At 30.8% G+C, this 25093-nt stretch overlaps 1 protein-coding gene across 2 annotated transcripts in view; it reads left to right on the plus strand.

The window, feature by feature from the left end:
* Nucleotides 1-2620: 2620 nt before the first annotated feature.
* Nucleotides 2621-25093, plus strand: part of LOC136081901 (sterile alpha motif domain-containing protein 9-like) — a 60225-nt gene continuing 37752 nt past the window's right edge. For both annotated transcript variants that reach the window (XM_065800281.1, XM_065800280.1), the window contains exons 1-2: nucleotides 2621-2797; nucleotides 18459-18827. The gene's annotated coding sequence lies outside the window, so the exon portion shown is untranslated. The remainder of the gene's footprint in view (nucleotides 2798-18458; nucleotides 18828-25093) is intronic.

The raw sequence follows: 25093 nt of genomic DNA on the forward strand, positions 1-25093 counted from the left end.
GGTCAGTGACGTAGCAAGGTCTTTGGGGGTTTGGGTCTAGGTTTTGGTAGAGGCCTAATAGGCAAATTTTGAATATAATATGCAGGGTGCGTTGAATGAGGGACTCCAGACTTCAGGAACGCGCTAAAGTTGTGTTGAAGTCTTGCCAAGTCAATGCATGCTTAAAAAAGTATTATGATATACTTCTTGGAGCTGGGTTTGTTGAACCTCCTATTGCTACGTCAAAATATATTTTTTTAAACTAGCTTTCCTCGTAATAGTAGCAAATTTTAGCAGTTGATCTAATTTACATAAAGTGATAAAATATATCAGCAATATAGTATACATGTGCTGACAACTCACAAAGATTTTTTTTAAATAAATTTAAAATTACTTTCACAAATTTTATTGACAATTTGACAATAATACGACTGTTTTAAACTGATACTTTATGTTTTCTTTGACAAAAGAAAATATTATTGTAGCCCCTTAGAAATTTATATTTGTTTTAACTAATTTTCTATAATAAATAAATAAGTCAATTAAGAAAGACATAATACAAGTATTATTTTCAGGAGATACTGCTGCTCAGTCGATGTAGCAGCACTCCGTTGCATGTTCTCCTTAAATCATTCGATTTATGTACTGAAGCTTCCAACCTCTATACTAATTTACACGCTTTATTTCCTCATTTTACCCGTTGTTAATTTCCGCATTTCAGCATTATGTATTTCCGCATTTTACCCGTGACCGTTACAGTACAGTGGCTTTGGTTATTGGATGTATTCGGATATATTATATGGATACGGTATTTATCCATCCATCGCCGAATGTTTTTCTTAATTCTCGTTAAATTGACTTGAGTTTTTCTTTATTGTTAACATTATTATTATTAAGGTGCTCTGAGAAGTCCTAATGGTCTTTTCACAGACCACCGCCCGATATAGAATGGCATTTAATAGATAAGCTCTCTATTTCCAACCTTAGAGAAAAAGTTTTTGTGTCAAGCCGGGAAGCGAACCCAAGGCTTTGCGGTTGGGGTGCAAATGCTTGACCTCTACTCAATGGTTGCCTACAACACTACGGTTCATTGCTAAAATTCAGTTCAGAAAGTTTGAACCTATTCTAATGTTTTTTTTCTTAGTAATTCACTTAAATGTTTCTATATGTCTTATATTTATATAATATTTTCTAAAAGTTTCGAATTACCTTTATCTTTATTTTACTTGGAATAGGTCTAAACATTTCTACCGCGCCCGAATGTTTGGACGTATCTTTAACATTTTTCTATTAGTAATGTCTAAACTGGTGATCGACCGAAACCGAGATTTGAGCCGAAACCGAAAATACCGAAATTTCGGTTCAGTGAAGCCGTAGCCGAAACCGAAACCGAAATTTCGGCCGAAATTTGAAAATGAATGTTTAAAATCCCTGAACTATTTATGATCACCGAATTAAAGCAAAGAAAAACTATTTTACATATATCTAGCCAATCACCATGTAACATAGCTTGATAAAAACTCTAATATGTCAAGACATTTCAATAATTAAAAGTAATAATTGAAGTATTTTCTCTGCGAAATACATATTTTTTCATGTTTTCTGGCAAAAGTCTGTTTCTTTCATTTGAAAGAATTTCTCCAGCAGTTAAAAACAACCTTTTAACTTCGGCAGATGTTGGTGGAGGTCTAAGGAATCTCTTTGCTACTTTTGCCAAACCAAACTTTGCTTTTAATGTTGTTTTCTAATATAAATCTATGAAACTTTTTTTGTTGTTGTTATTTAGGTGCCCCAAGAAGACCTATAGGTCTTGTCACAGAGCACCGGGGAAGTGCATTTAACCAGGAAGTTCACGCCTCCTTCATTACCGTGACGCAAAAATATATGCGAAGCTCGTTTTGAGCCTGGATCTCCTGCTTAAAAGGCAAGCGCTCTAACCACTGCGCCACGGTCGCACAAAAAACTTCAGACCTTCTTTGAAGTTTGAATCAATTTTTGAGATTTATAGGACTGCCGGTAGTTGTATTGCTTTTTCAGGTAAGAAATTTTTTAGAGTAAACCACTTCTTAAATGTGATGAAAGTCCGCTAAGTGATTGAAGTTTTGGATTGTGCGATTCACGAGATACTTTCATATTGCAGATATTGCAAGTTCCGTGGTTGAAATCACAACCTGTCACGGTAAAATGATTCCATAAACCAGTTTTTTATCGATTATTTTCCATTGTAAAATTTAGTACTGAGAAACTTTTGATGAAACTATTGGTTTGGGTTGCTTTACTTAAATCTTAATTCATTTTAAGAATGATTCTGAGAATAGTAATTTAAAACTATTATGTAACGTGATTTCAATTAAAATTTCTACAATTGTTATAATTAAAAATTGATTTACTAAAAAACGATTACAATTAGGAAACCATCATAAACCCACTCTAAATTAAAACTTAAAAAAAAATCTCTTAAAAGTTTCGGCTCATTTCGGTTGCGGTTTGAACCGAAATTTCGACCGAAACAGGAAAAGTAAAAAAATTATTGAAGCAGAAATTTCGGTTTCGGTATCGGCCAAAACTTCGGCCGAAATTTCGGCCGAAGCCGAAAGTTTCCGTTTACTAGTCTAAACCATCCTACCGCGTCCGAAAGTTTGGACGTATCTTTAACTTTTTTTGTTAGGAATACGTCTAGACGTTTCCGTAGCCACTGTAATTCTTTTAGTATTTATTATAGTATTTTCTTTTAAAATTGACTATCGCCTTAAATTAAAGGTTAATCTATGAATTTTCCTAATCAAATCTATTTACAAAGATATGGATACCAGAAAAGGTTATTTTTTTATTTTACTTTGCACAATGGGTTATCTAATAATTTAGCGTGTTTTTAATATAACTAATATTATTTTATGTAAATAATTATATAAATAATTGTTATTTTATAATAAAAACAAAACTTTATTTATGTAAAGTTCATTAAATTTAATTGATAAAAGATGATTAATTAAATTTAAACGTTTATCCACACAAACAAGACAAAAACCTTGTCTATAAAACGAGTTTTCACCACGCTCAGAACACACAAAACACTTTCTCCCCTTAGAGGCTTGAAGCTTCCTGTCGGCTTTGGTGTGCAATTTAAAGCGTTTTAAAATAAGACGCAGCTTCTTCTCCTGATTTCTTACTGAATGCAACTGTCTTAATTCCTTTTTTACACTATTATGCAAACACTCTCTCTCCTTTTCACTCAGCAACCCAATAGTTTTATGCAATTTTACAAATAGTGGCACATTAAAAATGAGTTCATGGATTTTTCGTGTGATTTTGGCAAATAACATTATATATTGATGAAGCACAGTAATTTCAGCATCAGAAAGAAATTTTTGCTTAAAAAGAATAGGTTGCAACTTATTAAGAATATAGTGGCTTATATAAAGTTTATAGTGGTTTTTTAAGATTATTTTGCAATGATTACCTACAAATACCTTACCATGGTACGCTTTTTGCTCAACCTTCATATTTTCAAAGGCCTTATTAAGAGACCTCTCATGAGTCCCCGTGCTACTTTTGGATATATTTTCTAGGTCTTTACACCTCATCTGCAATTTAATATATTCAACGTCTAAAAGTTTGCGTTGTTCGCGTACAAAAGAAATATTTCAGAAATATAAAGGTCAAGACATTCTATATCTTCGCCCAGACATGCTAAACACTCATACTTCTCTGTATCACATAATACATTCTTCTGAATCACCAATAATTTTAAAAAATTGATGAAATCATTTTTGGCAAGTACCACACTGCACCCAATCAATGTTACAATCATATTTTTTAATTACACACCCGAAACTAGCTCAACTTTCTTGCTGTTTACAGGTTCTTTTTATTGGAGAAGTTTAGGGATATGCTTTCTAATTCGGAAAAATTGTTATCAAAAGCTAACCATCGCGCCTGCAGATATGCAACATCAACAAATTGATTTGTAGATGTTGCAAATCTGCAATGTCTACAAATCAAATTGTAGTCAACGTTAATGTAGGTGGCACTACATTATCTAAAGCTATTATGGGGAAAATCACAGGAGCAATAATTGATTTATGAAACTTACCTAGAGCTCTTAAGTTTCCACCTTGTCTATCTTGTCCACCTTGTCTATCACAAGTTCTCATTGTAAGCACCTTCTAAAAATTTTATTGTCCTCCTTAAGATGTTACAGTTAGCAGGTGTGTGAGGCATAGAAGCATGTTTTTTTAGATAATTCAATTCAAATAGATCTGTAGGACTAGGAAAGCTAGCAGCTGAATCCTGGTGTCCCAAAACATCATTGATTAAATGAAAATCTCCACCTAAGAACAACCTGACTATTTTGCTTTTTAGCTTGAAATCTGGTGACTGAACTCTTTTAATGTGTTAGCATAATGCCCAAGAATTAAGGCAATATTCTCACAACAGTCTGAACCCTGATACATACAAAATAAATGAACATCATATACAGACCCTGATGATTTAAAATTGACAACTTCAAAATGAAATTTCATATGCTTCCCACCCTTATCCCCTGCAAAATGGAGCCATACCTCTTTGTCAAAACCAATGTGAAGACTATTAAAAACCTCTTCAATGTAAGTTGTCAAGCTCTTGACCATCAGTACAGATACTAAACAAGGTGCTTCATTCGCAGATGGATAAAGTAACATGTTCTTTACTGACTTGCATTGTCTGCATTTCTTGTTCTTGTCTTATCTTGGGCTCAAAGGGAAGAATCCTTGCACAAGATTACACAGAATACATCTTAGCCAACAGAGTTCAGACCTGGGCATCCTTAATTGGCTCTGCAGCTCTACAGTATCAGAAACATTTAATTGCTTAACTAAACCTAACTTATTTGCAACACAACAAAATATTGGCATTTCACAAGACATGGAATCACAAAACAACATAGACAAATCGCTTTCTGAATCTAATCAGCTAATATTTGAAGGAATATAAAAGCAAGTTTAAATCGCCTAGCTGCAGTATGCCTACCTAACTTAGAATAAGGTTTACCATGTCCTAACTTAATATAAGTATATTTTTTACCAACTATTGACCTTTTAACTGATATAGTCTGTTGATTACTTAACTTAAATTCACAGAGTAATTCAGAAGATCCAATGTTGTCATAGTCTAAATAAGAATCAATAACAACTAAATCCTTATCACCACTTATAAAACGTTTGCAAATTTGGTAACTGTTCGGGTTTATATCACAAGTTTTTGCATTATTTTTCAAATTTTGATTTTTTTAGCAATTTTACATTTTTGACACGAGCAGATGCAAATTTATGTTATGCTGTTTTGATTTTTTTTTTTAAATAAGTTGGAACTGTTTCTCCTGTTTTAGCCTAATACTCATAGTCTCTAATTGAGAACGCCTTGTTGCAAAATTCACTAGACTTGCCTGCTCCTAGTGAGACCAATTTAAATTCTAATATTTCTTCTTCAGGCCTCAGTGTTGATATGTACTATTTGTTGATTTGCAAAGACTCCAATAATCACATGCTTGGCTTGGGTGTATACATGCGCATCAATTCCACTAAATTTCTGTGAAATCAGGTTCGAATCCTTTGACCATTCTTTTATGTGCTTCCACTTAGCTCTTCCTCACTCTATCACCTTTCTCTTTGTTCTTTATCGCTCTCTTTCTTTCTAAGACTGCACTCTTTCAGATATAATTTCTGATCTTATTGATCGTGCTCTCTCTCTTTTCCCCTCTGCCAATATTATTGTTTTTGGTGACTTTAATGCTTCTTGATTTATGTCTTGTCTCTGTTTCTCCTTTCTCTCCTCTTTCGGACTCACCCTATCATCACACTACTTACTATTCCCCTAATTTTATTCTTGGGCTTATGCCTTTTCTCTCTCAGCTGAAAAATGCGCCTCCTGCATAACCTACAGGATCCAGGAAGGAATGGAAGCTATTATTCTTTTTCATTTTTTCCAAGTCAAGCCTCATTCTTCTCTGTTGTTTTTCACCTTCTTGTACAGCTGCTATATCTTATTGTAATCTTTTTTGTTGTTGTCATTTTTAAAAGAACGACTCTCTTGAGAACAAATGGCTATTTATAATTGCAAGAAATTGATGTAAAACGGTGTTGCCTGATGCTAAGTTCCATTATTCTCAGTTCACTAAATCTTGCATCTTATCTCAGAAATTAGGCTCTAGAGACTTTTGGAAAGTTGTCAAAAGCGTCATTAACAAGGGTAGGTCTAACATTCAATCTCTCATTCATGGGACTGATCTTATTTCCTCTCTCAAAGATAAGGTCAATATAGTTTTTGATCCTTTTGCTCTATGGCTGACTTGTTCCTTTTTTTTTTTGATCCTTTTGCTCTATGGCTGACTTGCTCTATGACTGACTTGCTAAATGCTGTGATTGAAAGATTTTATCATGCATTAGATAGAGGTGGATAGGCTAGGGCTATTGCTTTTGTCATATCTAAGGCTTTCGACAAAGTTTAGCATGCTGGTCTTTTATATAAGCTTGTTTTATTTGGTGTATCTGGAAAAAGTTTTTGAGACTATCAAAGCGTTTCTTTCTTACCGCTTTATTAAAGTCATCCTCCAAGGCCAACACTCTTCTTTATTTCCAGTAACTTCTGCAGTACTCCAAGGTTTTATCCTTGATCCAATTTTGTTTCCTATATACATTAATGATCTTTCCGACAACCTAACATGTAAAGTAAAGAGTCCTTGATTCCGGGTATTTGAAAGAAAATGCAGGGTCTAAGTCCGGGTACCCAGCACCGGGTCCATATTAAAAAGTTTGAATAAAAGCTTGTGAAATCTCTAGCACTGAATTGTTTTCACAAAATAACGCTGGTTGATTTGCAGTAATTATGCTTGCTTAAATATGTCAAATTTCTTTTTAATAAACAACTATATTTACACTCAAGGTCACAAATTTAAATTACGCAAACTAGAGTGTTAACTCGACATCCATAATATTCTTTCTCCCTCAGGGTTGTTAATATTTGGAATAACTAGCGGTTTTAAGTGAGACACATCTATATTGAGTAAATAGGGCTTTGTAGTTATCAACTCCATAACACTCTTAGAACTTTATTGGTTTAAGTGTAAACGAAAAGCAATTCTGTTAATAATATTTTCACTCAATTTAAAGTGCCACTTAAACAAATAATTACAGGACTTTAGGTTAATTTTTATCAAATATTTCTTTTAAGATACCCAGTGCCGGGTACTGCAACAAAATGACCGAACCGAATAATGATCCTGAACCTAATCTAATCTGGAGTAGTTAAAAGGTGTTACTTCCTGTAAGGAAAAACATTACTTCTAACAAAGTACCAGAGATTAGGTGAGCGTTGGTTTTATAGTTGGAGTAACTAGTTAGTTTTTGAGCTCACACTGAATTAATGATTTAAGCAGAACACAAACATAAAGTAACTTACAGGTGAGTAAACACGGCGCTAGAGGTTCAGACAGAACACAAACATAAATATATTAAGAAACTTGCAGTTAAACCAATTCCGTGTCAGAAGATCAGACAGAACACAAACATTTATAAATAATTGTGGCAATTTTTAAAATTGATAAGAATATGCAAAAACTTGCAAAATACGTCTTTTTGCATATTCTTTGCAAAATTATTCTTTGCGCGACAAACTTTTGTCAACTGTTTGGTGTTTTTGTGACTCTGACTCATTTCTATACATCAATTAGTAATTTTAACTAAAAATATTTGAACTTTGGTGCCTAAAAATGGGAAAAGCTAAAGATAATCAAACAAAAAAATTTCAGTAATTATCTGCTTCATTAAAACATTCAAATCACTCCCAAAGAAAAATTGCAAATTTAGGTAAAGTTTTTGTGATGATTGTAAGCAGAATTGAAGGTAAACTTGATAAAAAAAATACCTGTACAAAGTGCCAGAATTGGAAAATGTGGGAGGCCACACATCACCACCCCGAGAAAACGGGCAATTCATTACATTTGTGTTAAAGGGTTGCACCTCTTCTATCATCTATTTATTGTTAGGTTCTCAATCCCTAACTCAAATTGTCAACTTTCCAACTCGCTTTCCAGACAACCCGAATCATTTATCTTCTCTACTCGACATATGTCTTGTTTCTGATCCTAGTCAGCGCTCAGTTTCTTCACATTCACCCTTAGGTGCTTCTGATCACAGTTTGATCTCTCTAAAACTAATATCTCAATCTTCTTCATCACCTGAATCCCCCTATTATCGTACCTCTTACAACTACAGTAAAGCTGACTGGGATTCTTTTCGTGATTTTCTTCGTGATGGCCCTTGGGTAGAAATCATTTATCTTCCTGTCGACAAATGTGCTTTTTACATGATTTTTTGTATTCAGGCTGGCATAAAATCTTTTGTACCCTCTCGACAATTCCAGGTCAAGCCTCACTCTCCTCCATGGTTTTTCTCACACTGTGGTGCTGCAATTGCCAATCAAAACCGTTACTTCCATATTTATCAGCAAAACAACTCTCCAGAAAACAGACGTCTGTTTTTTACTGCTAGAAACCATTGTAAAAAGGTTTTGTCTAACGCCAAAGCCCGCTATTCTCAGGTCATGAAATCTCGTATCTCATCTCAAAAATTAGGCTCTCGTGACTTCTGGAGAATCTTTAATTGTATTAATAATAAGGGCAAATCTTTAATTCCACCTCTCTTGTATGGTTCAGACTTTGTCACCTCACCTAAAGACAAAGCTGAATTGTTTGCTAAACTTTTCATCAATATCATCTCTTGATTCCACTAGTTGCGTTCTACCTGATATTGCCAACAAACAGGTTGATCCATTGCTTGACATTCATATCACTCCAGCTTCTGTATCTAAAGTGATTTCCTGCCTTGACTCTTCTACAGCTTGTGGCCCAGACAACATACCTGTTATTGTCTTGCAGAAGTATTCTCCGGAGCTGTCGTCTATACTCTCAAAACTATTCAACAAGTGCTTATCAGAGTCTTGTTTTCCAGCCTGCTAGAAAGCGGCATCTGTTATCCCTATCTTCAAAAATTCTGGAGAGCGATCTGATTTGTCTAACTACCATCCCATTAGTCTTCTTCCTATCATAAACAAGGTTATTGAATCTTTAATTAACAGACACTTAATTTCTCATCTTGAATCTAATAACTTACTTTCTGACCATCAATATGGATTTTGATCTTCTCGTTCTACAGCTGATTTGCTAACAGTAATAACTAATAGCAGGCCTTGTTACGAGATTTCGCTGCGTAGCGAAAATGCGTAACGCATTTTTAAGTAACTCAGCAAATATATTTTGCATCGTTAGAAGTTATATTGCGTCACTAGCGTCTTTACAAGTACCGCATTGTAATTAAAGTTATTTTATTAACGCGTTAAAAATCATACAAAAAGTTTTTTTTTCTCCCTATAACAAAAGTTACAAATAAAATCAAAGTTCTTATTAAAAAAATCATTTTTATTATTTTTTTCAAATATAAACTAAATTTTATTTTGAAAAAATTTTTTTTTTCATGAAACGTAAAATATTTGTTTATTTTCTTATGACATTTGGTTTTTGGTTATTTTATCAATTGTTAATAAATTTTTTCTTATTTAATTTGTGAACTCTTTTTAATAATGTTTTTAAACAATAGAGTTTTTTTTTGTTATTTATCAGTTACCGATAACATATTCGTGATCATAATTTATTTTGATAAATTAAATGAACGTCATTAAAACTTTACGTTATTGAATTAACAATAAACAAAATATGTTATTAATAAAATTTTTACATCAAAATAAATCGTGTATTTTTTAAACTATTATGACTAAAAATAATTTTTATATTTAAAAGGAATTTATATATTTAATTCCTTAAGATAAAACTTAAACACTTTATTTTTTTTAACTAATTTTTAATAAAAAAAAAAAAAAAAATGAAACAAACTGTTTCTTTAACAAAAAAATCTATTAGTTTACAATTGCGGTTAAATGCTTTTACTTACGACTTTATTTCTTCTGAGTAAACGTCACGTTAACGATAATCAAAAGATAATTTAAATATTCTAAAAGATATAAGTTTTTGCGTAGTGCAAAACTGCTGAGCGCGTAGGCAAATCGCCTTTTCGCAAGCAAAATGTGAGCTGCGTAGCGCTTCTTAACAAGGCCTGTAATAGGTTTTATTATGCATTAGATAAAGGCAGGGAGATTAAGGCCATCGCTCTTGACATTTTAAAAGCCTTTGGTAAAGTTTGGCATGCTGGTCTTCTCCATGAGACTACCATTTATTCTTGTCATGATAAGAAACCAACACTCTCTGATTGCTTGGAGGGGGCATTTGAGCTTGAAAAGGATCTTACTTCTGCTGCAGCATGGGGCTCACAGTGGCTGGTGAATTTCAATACAGATTAAACTCAATTTTTTTCAGCCAATCGTTATGGCAATAATTTAGTTCTTACTATATTTATGAATGGTGATGTACTCAATGAGTCATCTACTCTTCATCTTCTAGGATTAACTCTTACTTCCTATCTTTCTTGGAAACCATATATTAAATCAGTTGCAAAATTAGCATCTGCTAAGGTTGCATCTCTTTATCAAGCTTGACACTTTCTTACTTCGGATTCTTTTCTCTATCTCTATAAATCTCAAATCTGGCTTTGTATGAAATACTGTTGCCATATCTGGGGCGGATCTTCTAATGATGCCCTTTCTCTTTTAGACAAGATGCAAAAACGCATTGTAAACATAGTTGGACCTGCTCTTGCAGCCAACCTCCAACCATTATCACATCGTCGTAATGCTGCTTCTCTTTCGTTTTTCTACAAATACTATATTGGGCACTGCTCTAAAGCTAGCGTCTCTTGTGCCATCTACTAAAATTCATTATCATGTTACTCGTCATTCAATTAAATCTCATCCTTTTTCTGTGACTGTTCCTAAGTGCTCCAAAAACGCTTATTTGTCTAGTTTTTTTACTCGAACATCAGTTCTTTGGAATTCACTTCCTTCATCTTGCTTTCCTGATTCGTATAATTTGCAATCCTTTAAGTTGTCTGTCAATCGTTATCTTGCTCTACAGTCTTCATTTTTTCCGTTCCAGTAACTTCCAACTTTAATTAGTGTTTGCTTGCAGCCTTGTTGGAAGCGAAGATGTTAAAAAATAAAAAAATGTTACCAAAGAAAAAGTACAAAAGCAGTTACTAAAATCATACAAGAAGCCGGTATCAAGATTTCTAACAGAACTACAAGGCTTCAAATAGCAGAACTAGGATTTAAATGTTACAGACTTGTGAGGAAACCTAATCTTATGCCAGCGATGAAACTAAAATGTCTCACTTGGGAAAAACAACACCTACATATGTCTGCTGAAGATTGGAAAAATGTAAGTAAATACTTATTCAATTGTTTATTGCAACAGCATCACTGATTAAAACATTTGTACAAGTATTTGTATTATTATTTTAATTTGTTTTCAGGTGTGTTTCTCAGATGAGTCCTAATTCAAAATATTAATGGATAAGTCTTCTTTTAATAGACGAAAGAAAGAAGAAAAATAGTGTGACTGTGTTATGGAAACGGTAAAACACCATCTAAAATAGTGTGGTCAGTAATAAGTGGTAAGGGCAGTGGCCTTCTTTATATAGTTGAAGGGATGATTGTTGCATTCTTGCATTGGTTTATATATATTAAAAACAACTATCTGAGCGTTTTTCAACCTTCTGGTCTATTACATAAAATTGTATATAAATACAAAGTTATAATTCCCATGACAATTATAAAACTGCAATAGTCATTAAAATAATAATCATAAATCAATGTGTGACTTTCATCACGTTTATCTTCATGACTTTTACCATATATACGTAATAATTTTAATTCACCAACTTTAATAGAACATGCCCTCTTGGTGAATTAACTCATAAGTCTAATTGTTGTGGGGCTCTTATTATTCATTTGGAGTGTGTTATCTTTTGTTTGTTGCATTCTTGAGAATCATTTCAAACTTGAATGGCATCTTTGTTATATCTTCCTTTACAATTTTTGAGGGATTAGTGAAAGTCGATCGGTCAAATTTAGTTCAGACAGAATCCATTGAACAATAATCTTAATATCTTTTGCTATTTGCTTTATCGTATTCAGCTGTCTTTGCACTAACAATTGAGAAATTCCCCGAGTCTTTATGTGATGTTCTTCTTTTAAAACTGAGTTTAACCATCCCACGGTGCTCTTGCTATCGCAGTATACTGTGAGTTCTTTTATATCCCATTTACTGGCTAAATTTAGCCCTTGAAGTATCGAATCTAGTTCACTTATATTAATATGGTGCGTATCACTCGTTGGTCGTAGCCATGCTGTATCTTCAATAACTACTCCTCCAATTAGAAGAACTACACCAAGTCCTATGGATGATGCATCACAGTAAAGCTCAGCTTTTCCATTCACTAGTACCAGCCATTTCCCACCAACCAAGTCCTCCTTTTCTAAATAGTGAAGCAACTCATTCATTTTTTTTTTTGCAATCTTCAAAAACATACTTATTCCATGAAATATTTCCAGCTAATTGTTTGATGTATGAAGCTTGTAAACGCAAACTTCCTGCCACCGGGTAATGTCCAATAAGTTTACCTAAATTGCTAAAAAGCTGTGATCGAGTGACTGCATTTGAAGATTCAAATTGTACTACATTGTCCTGCTTCCATATCAATTCCCCATATTTATTTCGTTGGACTCTCAATCCTAAAACACATCCTTCTTCTAGGTCTTCTGGTGGTTTACACTGCAACCCAAATTTATCAAGATGCTTCGCTACATTTTGAGCTGTTTCTACACTTTCATCAACAAATATATCATCAATGTAGTTATCATATGCTTTCTTCACGGTAGAATTCATATTGAGCATGTGATGAAGAATTGTAGTCATTATTGTTGGAGCCACGTTGATGCCAAAACACATTCTGGTGAAACAATACTGTTCCCCATTTATAATCACAGTTTGATATGGCCACAGTTTTTTGTCAATGTGAATTTGAAGGTAGGCTTTCTTAAGATCAAGAATTTTTGCATTTTTAATTTTTCTCAAATGACGCAGTTTCTCTTGACAAATGTCGGCATTTGCTGTGTGACAATTTTCAAAATTGTTGAGAGCTCGGAAGTCTCCCACTGGGCATATCTTTCTACCTTTATTTTCTTGCACAACGCACATGAGCGATATCAATACTTTCGGTGGTCCCAATGCTTGCTCGTTATATGGCGCAAGAATGCCAGAGTTGATCCATTCATTTAATTCATTTCGGCAACTACGTTCATGCAAAAGGCGGGCCAACCAAATACTAAAAAACATTTTGTACTATGATTTTTCTTAAATAAATATTTAAAAATAGTAATAGTGTTTAAATAAGTGTTTTACTTTTTAGAGAAAAGTTTTTATATAAGCTAGTAGTACTAATATTTATATAAAAGTTTAACATAAGGGCCATTCCATATAGTCGCGGTTGTGACATTTCTACTGCAAAAAGTGAAAACATAAGCAAGGAATTTAATAAACCTTTTTTTTTGGTAATGTCTACATTTGGTCACATATTACTATCTGAAAAATTTACAGTAAATTTTATGCTATAGTTGCATCGCTATGTCAAAATAAAATCAGTCGTGGTCATGACAGCTGCAAAAACAGAAACAGAACTTGTTTAAGTAATTTTGTTTTTTTGTAGAAAACTTTCAACAAATTAAAAATTTAATTTTTTTATAGGATGTTATATTAACTATAATACAATTTTTAATTAATTTTTGTTCATGTTTTACATAAAATGGTAGCTAGCAAAAAGTCAGGGTTGTGACAAAATATTGTACTATCAGATAACATTACATTTTAGGTATTTTTAAGGTATATTTTAGCATTGCCAAAGTTTTTATAAATATATAATCAATTTAAGCAATGTTTATAGTTATCCTTAGAAAAATACAAGAAACATCAAGTTTTTAATAAAAAATAAACGAAACAAATCACTTTATTAAATTGCAATATTAAAGACATATTTAAATAAACTAAACAAATCAATATACTAAATAACGGTTTTTTGTTTTCTGTTTTATTCGTCTGATAGTAGTGATATTTTTTTGATGCTAAAAATTTCATTCTTAACTTTTCAGTAATGGTAAAGTCATATATCTTCAACCTTTTCTGCTAGCAGTAAAGTATTGCTTAGCTGACTATAACATTGATCGATTTCATCTTCAGTCAAATAGATTAAATTTACCGTCGAATCTTTGCATATAGCTTCATATAACTGCATTTTGAATAATTACTTGTCTTGCTTTAACTTTTTGCCATGCTATTCTTTTTAAAGTTCCTCCTACCCCATCAATTGCATGATTGGAATATTAAATGTCATTTGACGATACTTAAGAAATTTTACCATGAAGCGGTTTTTAAATTGAAAAGATGGACCATCACTCCACAACGTTACTTTGTGTATAATTAAATTTGTTGCATAAGCCTTTAAAAAATATATTGCAAATATATTACACTATCATATGTTTTGCTGTGATCATTTTCATCTGTTAAATAAGCAACCATAATTTATAAATCTTTCCCATAAACAGCAACAGTGAAGATTGTTATTTGAGATTGACTCCAATAAGCACTTTGAACTTGTTTTTTATAGTACAGCAATAGTTTTGGCTAAAATCAAAGTGTATTAATAATTCACCATCCATAATATTATCTATTTGGTGGCAATAAACAGATGCTTGGTGGCGTTTAATTAAATGGCAAACCTGAAATTGAGATAGCAATTTTAAAAACTCTGTATATGTTGCATACAAAGACTGTTTGATCAATCCCTGCTGTAGACAATTTGTAACCTTGTCTTTGTACAAATTTATGTAACTGACTTCAATGGATTCGTCATTTTGCTTTTGGATGGTGGTAGCATTTGGTTGTTAGGACAGTTAGCACAAAAACTACATGAAAGTAAGAGGCAATCTGAAGTGAGAGGGCTTCAAATAATCGATTGGTTTACCATATTTGGGTTAGTAGATTCAAAATTAAGGTTTGAGGATAAAGCGTGAATTCATCAATTAGACAACAGCAGGTTTCAAGTATTTGAGTTGGACGAAGTGCACAAAATTTGGAAAATTTTATCTTGCTACTGAATTCTTCTGCGTACAGGGCATAACATTCCCTTAATTTAAGTAACAAGTAACGTTTTTGAAATTTTTCACTACCAATTTTTATAGTCTTTCATACCTGGAGTATATCGAGATATTTCTTTGCGGTTATTAAACTCTAGTACATGATTGAATACACTAGAAAATAAACAGATGCGCTTTTTTATCTTTAATATATCTGGTAAAGAGATGTTTATTTCTATTGCTAACTATTTAATGACATAATCTGCTTTTCGTGGCAACTTTGGTTAAGTTATTTAATGCGGTTCACAGCACGCACCTCTGACAAATTTGAATGATAGACAGGTTCTTCCATTTGACTAGAAAAAGTACAAGGAACATATCAATGATACCTTGAGCTTTTTAAAGATCTCTGTGTTTAAGCTGTCGTAATTTAGCAAGCTCCTTATTTTTCAATTCTTGCTCTGGCGTTGATTGTTGGCAACAAATATTACTTTGTTTTTTTTTCTATTTCTTTTAATTCAGTTTTCTTTCTTTCTCTATAATATTTACAAACTTGATTGTGCGGTTTAGGCATTGTTTTAATATTTATATGTTTCCTGTATTTTTATGTAGAATATGTCAAATAAGTTATATTTTAAATTAGTTCATGATGAATATGAACAACTATACTAAATTAAAAATAATTAAATATATTAAATTAAAAGATCAAAATATCAAGTTTGTTAAATCTATTGCCTATACATTACACGTTAGGATGCACATTTATTATTTATTAAGTAAGATAAATTTTTATAAGACAAAATAGCATATTTGTGGATGAGAATAATAAGGTTAATCTCCAAATTTTCATGGTAAAAAAAATTAATTTGCTGTTTTTAGTTATAATATTATTTTTGTGTTCAAAATTATATAATTTTAATATATTAATCTTTTTATTATTATTTATGTAACTTTAAAAGTTGTTAGTTTTTGTTTTTTCATTGTCAATTTTAACCTCATTAAATAAAGTTGGAATTAATAATTAATTTATAGTCAAGCAATTTTAAAAACTATAAAATTAAAAATATAAGATTAATAATGACACAAAAATAGCATAAAAAACATATTTTATCAATATAAACAACAACAACTGTAAAACACTTGAATAATTAAAAAGCGAAAGTTAAATTCTCACAACGTTAAAAAATGAGGTAGAACCCTATTATTTTAATGTCAGGCAGTGTAAACAGGTTTTAAAAATTACCGACCTAGTAAATCTCGATTTGTTGAAAATTAGCTTTTGGTTTATTTCTCACTAAAGAATAAAACTTATATTAGTATATTAAATCCTATTGAAATTATAATAAAAGAAAATGCGCATTTGATCGAAAGCCATGCTAGAATTAAATAGTTTTGTAAAAAATATTAGTTTAAATTTATAAACTGATTTTTTTTTATAAAAAAGACATATTGTAACATAAAAAAATCCCACCCTCCTTCAATAAACCCCCATACCCTGTTTATAAGATCTGGACTAAAATTCCCACCCCTTTTATTCCCACCCCTTTTATTCCCACTTCCCCTTTTATTCCCACCTCCCCTTGTATTAAGGACTCGAGAGTATATATATATATATATATATATATATATATATATATATATATATATATATATATATATATATATATACACATACATAGGCTATCCTAGAAAAAAATTTGGTCAGTGGTACCCTTACCCCCCGTCCCATAAAAGTTCAGTGGAAATATTGCAGAATATGGGTGTTTTTCGCAAAAAAAACAATACTTGCCAATAAAAGAAAGAAAAAGGTCCTTGATTTTTAATTTGGGTGTCGCCCAAATACAGTTGATGCTGTCGAAAGCAGTCTTAAATAGCCCCTGATATATATATTATCTATATTTATATACATATGTATATATGTATATATGTATATATATATATATATATATATATATATATATATATATATATATATATATATATATATATCCATATACATATACATATCCATATATATATATATATATATATATATATATATATATATATATATATATATATATATATATATATATATATATATATATATATATACATAAATACACATAAATACACATAAATATATATATATATATTTATATATATATATATATATATATATATATATAAATATATATATTTATATATATATATTTATATATATATATATATATGTATATATATATATATAAAAATACTATTTACAAATTTTGTAAATAGCGCGAATATTAAATTTATTTTTTATGCAAACTTTTTTAGGTAATCATCATTAATAATATGGTAAAATACTTATTTTATCTTACTGCCTAAAGGATATCTTGTTTAAATATTAAAAAAGTGGCTTACATGAAATGGCTTACTGCTAACATTAATGGCTTAACACGTATGTAAATGTTGCACTAGTTTACACTTTAAAGCAAGGCTTGCAATATCTTTCTCTTTGGTTACTTTTGTATTCAAAAAGGAAAATATTGCATTTATCAAAGAAAAAGAGAAGATCATTAGTGTCCCCTATAATTCTACACTTTGATTGCAAGATTGTTAAGAAGAATTTATTGATTGCAAGAATTAATGGGAAAGAAATTGCAACATCGCAGACTGGCTGTATTAATCAGGATAGATGGATAAACAGAGCAACTGGGTGTTCCACCTCTCAGTTCAGGTATATGAGAGGAATGGAAAACACGATCTTTTTCAAAAACACGAGGAGTGAAAAACAGCAATCAAAGGATCTTTTTGGCCCATTTGATTACTGACAAGTATCACAAATGTGTTTTTGATACTACTAATTTTAACACTGGTAAACATAAAGGAGTGATTATTAAAGTAGCTGCAGAGGTTGACTCTATTCCTATTAGCATCCAGACCTCACGTGCATGAAAGGCACATTGTTCACTGATGGAACATTTATCCAAGCAGTTACAAAGCTTAAGTTTGTGTGGAATTTTTTAGATAATGATTTTACTGTATTGAACAGAATGAAGATTGAGGATATCACTAACAGCTGGATGCAGGATTAATTCAAGAAAGCTTTAGAGTTCTCTGAAAACATTATAAAGATGGAAACAATGATTAAAATAAATTTGATTAAATTATTAATTAATTTTAATGCCATAGTTTAAATAGCTGTAAAACAATCATATTAAAAATACAGATGTAAAAAGAATAAATTAGAAATTCACATTTTTGGAAAAATCTAGTTGTTTGATTGACTCATTATTTAAACAAATTAAGCTTAACATTCGATTTTAATTTAATTCCTACGCAAAAAATTGCCCTATAAAATTTGTTTTGTTTAAATTAACCTCTAATCTTTATGTTTTTAGCTCAGATGGAGTCTTGGGATACAACTAAAGTCTTTAATTTCTTAACAGATCATAGCATCAGTGCTGAGTATGCAAATATCCTAAGACAGTCACAACTTAATGGAAAGTACCTATCAACTTTCACTTTATCTGAATTTAAAGACTTAGAGACAACTATTCCCTTGATAGAATTAATAAATATCAGAAAAACTAGAGATGAGTATCTTTGTAAAGCATTAGTCATTAAGAATAAGGAACGTCAATTACCTAGAAAGTTTAGAAAACCTGTTTCATTGGACTTGAAATACAAACTAGGATCAGTTTTGCCTGCTGAAAATACAAACTATTCGAATGAAGAACCTATTAGGGAGTTAAAAGAATTCTCTTTAGGTAATTTAATAAATATTACTTTAATTTTTTTTTTTTTGTCAGGGCTAAAGAGGATAACGAAAATTTTTTAATATTTTATATGTAAATAATAAACAAATAAAATGAACTTTATTAGGTATGGTTCATTCCAGGCCAAGTGAACCAAGGTCCAACTCACCTCATTTTAATGAAACATGGTGGATTGGTTTATGTTGATTAGAAAAGCAATTTACAATAAATCATAAAATAAGCATATTTTCTCAGGGCTCGAATTAACGTAAAAAAATCTAATCGCGATTTATTTGTTGCTCATAATCCCTCGTCCACTCCCGCCGGAAGGGAGGGGGCATTATTTATTTTAACTTATTTATTTTTGCATAAGATGTCAACATTTACGTTCAGGGGTTGTAAAGTAGCTTAGTTATAATTTACATTATTACTATTATTATATTGCATTAAATCTAACGGCTGTAGTTTTGTAAAATCAATGAACTTGATATAATCTTCTTTTAATTAATTATTTCATTTTCTATTTTATTTACATATTTTAAACTGTTTAAAACAACTAGAATATTTAATTTTCTATAAATTTTTAACAGGAAAAAATTATTTAAAACTCTAACAAAACAATATATAAATTTGAAGCAGTTATAAAAAACTATTAAAAATGACAAAAACATTATCGTGATAAAATGTTAAAACTTAACATTTTCACGAAAACCCGCACAATCACAAACAAGAATGATAATTAAATTCTTATTAAGTAAGTTTTCTTATCTAAGTAACCTTATCAAATTCCCACGATATTTCTATCTATTGCATTTTCATTCAATGTATTTATTGATAAAAGTTAGCATCCACTTTTTTCATTCAATAAAATAAAGCAAAAGAAAAAAATGTGTCTAAATAATAGAATATTTTTTTTTTTTTTTTTTTTTTTGTTATTCAGCTCCTCAAGGCCGATAAAGCCACTACAGATGAGGAGGCTACTTAATAGTGGTTATAACCCTCTCTCAACTCTATAACTCCGAAACACGAACCTTGACGAACAAGGCCGCTGCGCGGAGAAACAAGTTGATCTTTTTACGATCTAATACTTTTTTTGATTGCTAATAGAAAAAGTATTAGATCATAATCGTAAATATTTTGATCGTTTTGTAATCATTTCACTAGTTTAATGCTTAGAATTTTTCAGGATTTTTACTAACAAAAAATTATTTTTACTAAGCAAAAAATCATACGCCATAACAACTTATTATTTAATATTTTAATTTTAAGGGGTTACAATATGCTAAAATAAAATTGAAAGTTGTCACAATTTTTTTCCTCGCTTTCACTTTCTTCCAAATCCGATATTGTAACTGTCGCTAGATCAATGTCTGTTTTTCCTGACTTTCTTTTTCTTTTTTCCGGATAACGATGAAAATTTGCTGACAATTGTCTAACTGTATCATTATACCATTTGTCCATAGTAGTATCAGGTTCAAATTTGTCAATCTCAGGACCTTCTTCACTTATCCGAAGTAGAGATTCTAAGAGATCTCGTCTAAGACAACTTCTCCAGTCATTTTTTACGCGATTCATACATGAAAACGTTCGTTCTACTTTCACATTTCTAAAAGGACAAATTAAAAATAGTTCAAAAATATCAAGATTATTTCGGCATACTTTGACCAAATTTGATTTGGAAAAAACAATTTCCAAAATTTTCAAATAATACTCATTTTGATTGTTACTTATGATGGGAAACATGTGTGCTTTTAAAATGATCCACTCATGAAGTATATTATTCAAATCACATCCTACACCAATTAAAAATTCAGAAAAATGTTCAACAACATCACCGATAGCTTTTTCGCCAAAAGTTCCATCATTCACATTTAACGGCCAGTTATAAACGTCAAGTAAAGCTACCAAATGTATAAACAATGGTGATTTTTGGAGAGATTAAAAATGCCCTTCCATACATATGGTAATATTTGCAATAATTAGCCTGTACTCTTGATTCGAATAGGTATTTAATTGTTTGTTTTTTATAAATTTTTCCTTCCTTAAACAATTGGTCTTTTTCCTGCATTCGAACATTTTTGCTAATTGATTTTCTAAATCTTTTATTTTTCTTTCTTTTACTTTATGCTCCGCTTTAAAAAAAAATTATCGTTACAGAAGTCACTGCAGTTTTATACTGTAAAAGAACACTAAATATTTGCGAATAGAGTATCAGTCTTCTAAAATAAAAAAAGAATAATCACGAAAAAAAGAAAGATTGCGAAAAAACAAATTTTAAGAAAAAACAAATCGCAAAGGTGCCAAAAGTAATCGCGATACGCTTAATTCGAGCCCTGTTTCTATTATGTTTTATAATACATGGTCAATTTCTGATTTTTAAATAAAAACTTCAGTGCAAATATATTGTTTGTTCATTCTTTGAAACTATATATTTCAAAATCTAAAATTCAGAAAACCTTGCAACTTTTTTTTATTATAGGTGACGCTAGAGTTATCTAGTAAAACATGACATTAAGTTTTTTGATAATCTTTTTTCTACATTTAATAGACTTTATTACAGTGATTTAAAAAAAATAGGTAATGTGACATAAAAATTTAATGCCATTGTTTTACTATAGTATGTCTAAATTTGCACATAATAAAAAAAGCTAGAAGGTTTTCTGAAACTTTTGTTTTAAAATATAGAGCTTTAAAGTATAAACAGTAGATGTTTTTGCTATTGGAGTTTTTATTAACTCCTACCTGGTTGTCAGACAGTTTTGTTGAGAAAAAGTAAAAATTAAAATGCAAGACCGGAATTTTTTTTTTGTTACTTGATAGACTGCCTGCCCTAACCAAACCCTCAGTCAATGTAGCAGCACTCCCTTGCAAGTCAGGCTATAAAATAGTCGATGTAGCAACACTCCGTTTGAGGTTTTTCAAAAAACGATTAATTATTAATTAAATTAATGGTTTTTACTTTCTGACAATGCACAGTGGGCCAGTAGGTGGACAAAATGGGAAAAATTTTAGTTGTCTAATCTTGAAAACCTATTTAATTTTAGTATCTACATATATTAGGAGAAATCTATTGATAATTTATTTATATTAAATCCCTTAGTTACCAGGACTCTAAGCATTTGAATATTGAGATAAAATAAAAAAAATAAAAAATTATAAATAAGTAGTTAACGGTGACATCAACGTTGTGTTATATTTCAATTACATCTACGTTTTTGAAACAAAAAATTAGTACATGTTATTTTAGAGTATTTAGAGATAAGAAAAACCAATGTGTGAAATAAATTTGTTATAGCATGTTATCTCAGTTATACTTTGAAAATCACAGATTAAAAAAAAAAATTTCTTAAGAAACTTATTTTTTGCCGCACAATAACTAATAATTACCACAATTTGCCATGTGTTGTCTTATATTTATTTGAGCTATATGATGCTTCAATCGAGTTTTAATTGATTGCTCGTCCCCTTAAATCCCCGTTCAGATTTTATGTATGTTTTAACTTGGTTGCTATGGTACTAAATTTTGCATAGCAACAACTCATTTTTACATTAACGTTGTTTTAACAGTATTTTACTTGCGCTAAATACACAATATTGGGGGTATGTATTAAAATGAGATTCAGAATTCTTATGAGGTTAACTTTTTTTGGTTACTATGGATACCTTACTTTGCATAACATAGCAACAACATATTTTCGGTAGTTGTTAGTAATTTAATTACTAACACTGACAGTAATTTAATTACTTTTAATTTTAATTACTAACACTTGTAGTAACTTAATTACTAACAAGTATTAGTAGTCCAGGCGGCATATATATTATAACATTTTACTTTTAAATACAAAATACTTGTTACAATAATTATTTAGATATGGTTTTGTTAAACTTAGACATTCATAATTTTCTCCAAAAAAACAATCTTAGTATTTCAAAACAAAATATTACTGAAGATATATTAAAATTTATTCAGCCAAAATTTGCTGATTTTAAAGACGTTGATTTTAGACATGCTGTTCAACGATTTGTTTACTTGTATAAAAAAAAGTGGAAATCTGCAAACTATACTGTGAAAAATTTTGAAAAGAAGTTTGTAAACTGGCTTAATGAATATTTAATTGTCAGAAAAAAAGACAATGAACCAACTGCAAGTAGACGTGGTCGAAAACCAGTTGCATTTGATAATAGTTCTAATAAAACTAAAAAACGGCGTGTATCTTGTTTAATTGAATCTCATTCATCCAATGAATTATTTTTTGCTGCTAATAAAAAATTTAGAGATGAATCTGTTGTTATTGCTGCCAAGAATGTTTTAAATATATCAAATACAGATAAAGCAACTAAATATTCAGCAGACGAAGCACTGGCTTTCATAATTGATGCAAGTCTGACAAAAGCTTCCTATCAATTGATTAGAAGCGGAGCCTTGGAGAAAGAATATAACATCTACCCCGCTTACAATGATGTCAGAGATGCAAAATTGAAATGTTATCCTGCAAACATAACAGTGGAGGACTATTCAGCTTCAGTTCCTTTAAAAGATTTAATGACTCATACTTTGCAAAGAATCTGTGCAGTTCAGGAACCTGTGCTAAGGCACTTGATATTGAACGACAAAGCAATAAAAACAATGACACTAACGTGTAAGGCTGGTTTTGATGGTGCTACTGGCCAAAGCATTTATAAACAAGTTTTATCAGAACCCGACATTAACAGAGATTTAAAGCGTGAAGAATCATTATTTATTACTTGTCTTGTCCCATTGGATTTGACTGGATTTAACAACAGCAACGAAAAGGTGCCTATTTGGAGAAATCAAAAGTCGTCCTCCACAGCCTATTGTAGACCCATAAGATTTGCATACAAAATGGAATCCAAGGAATCTGTGATTGAAGAAGATCAGTACATTAAAAGTGAGATAGAAAGCTTGGGTATGATTTTATTAGAGGTTTGCGGATCTTCTATTGAAGTGAATTGTATTATTGAACTTACAATGATTGATGGGAAGGTTCAAACAATATTATCTGAAAAAAATAACTCATACCAATGCTGTTCAGTGTGTGGTGTCTCTCCAAAAAATATGAATAGTCTTGATATCCTTATTATAGATTAACAGAGAGTTCAAATATGGTCTTTCCAGTCTTCATGCATGGATTCGATTTTTTGAGATGTTATTGCACATTGCATATAAAAAAGAAACAAGAAAGTGGCAAGCAAGATCTAAAGAACACAAAGAAAAGGCATCTGTAGCTAAACAAAAGATTCAGACTGATTTTATGAACAAAATGGGACTTGTTGTTGATTTCCCTAAAAGTGGTGGTTCTGGAACAAGTAATGATGGCAATACCTCAAGGCATGCTTTTGCAGCATATGAACAAACAGCTGAAATTCTGGGTATTGACCAAAACCTTATATTCAGATTTTACATTATCTTGGTAACGCTCTCTTCAGGATATGAAATAGACTGCTTAAAGTTCAAGGATTATTGTTTTGACACTTTTAGACTATATGTGTCCCTTTATCCATGGTATTACATGGCTCAATCAGTTCACAAAGTATTGATACATGGACATGACATAATTAAAAGCCTTACATTACCCATCGGACTTATGTAAGAGGAAGCTCAAGAGGCTAGAAATAAAGACTTTAAATCTTATCGCGAAAATTTCAGCCGAAAAACATCCAGAAAAGCAACAAATACTGATCTTATCAATAGACTCCTAGTTTCCAGTGATCCTGTTATTTCATCATTGCGTAAATCAACATCACACCAAACAAATCATAAAGCATTTCCTTCAGATGTTTTACAATTACTTAAACAATCTTCAAACGATATTATTGTTTTATAATTTTTTGATGTAATTTAAAATTGATAACGTTTTCTTGCACTATTTTTTGCTTTTATTATTCCTAAAACATTATTTACCTAAATACTCAATTTTTATTCAATATAGGTGGGTCAAAAATCCGATAAGATATTCAAATATCAATTTACCACTTTGTAACTAAGGAAAGTATCCGGTAACTAAGCAATATAAGTATCCATAACAAATAAATTTAAAAAATTATCACTTTTGTAAGAAGTGTGATCTCATATTGGTACTCATGCCAAATTTAGTGAATATAGCACTTATAAAATATCTGCAGATAACAAAAGTAGGTTGTTGCTAAGCAAAATAAAGGTATCCATAGCAACGAAATAAAAAAATATTACCTTCATAAAAAGCGCAGACATCATATTAGTACTCATACTAATTTTAGTGAATATAGCTCTAATATTA

This window comes from Hydra vulgaris, chromosome 06 (assembly GCF_038396675.1).
Source record: "Hydra vulgaris chromosome 06, alternate assembly HydraT2T_AEP".
In the NCBI taxonomy this organism is placed as follows: domain Eukaryota; kingdom Metazoa; phylum Cnidaria; class Hydrozoa; order Anthoathecata; family Hydridae; genus Hydra; species Hydra vulgaris.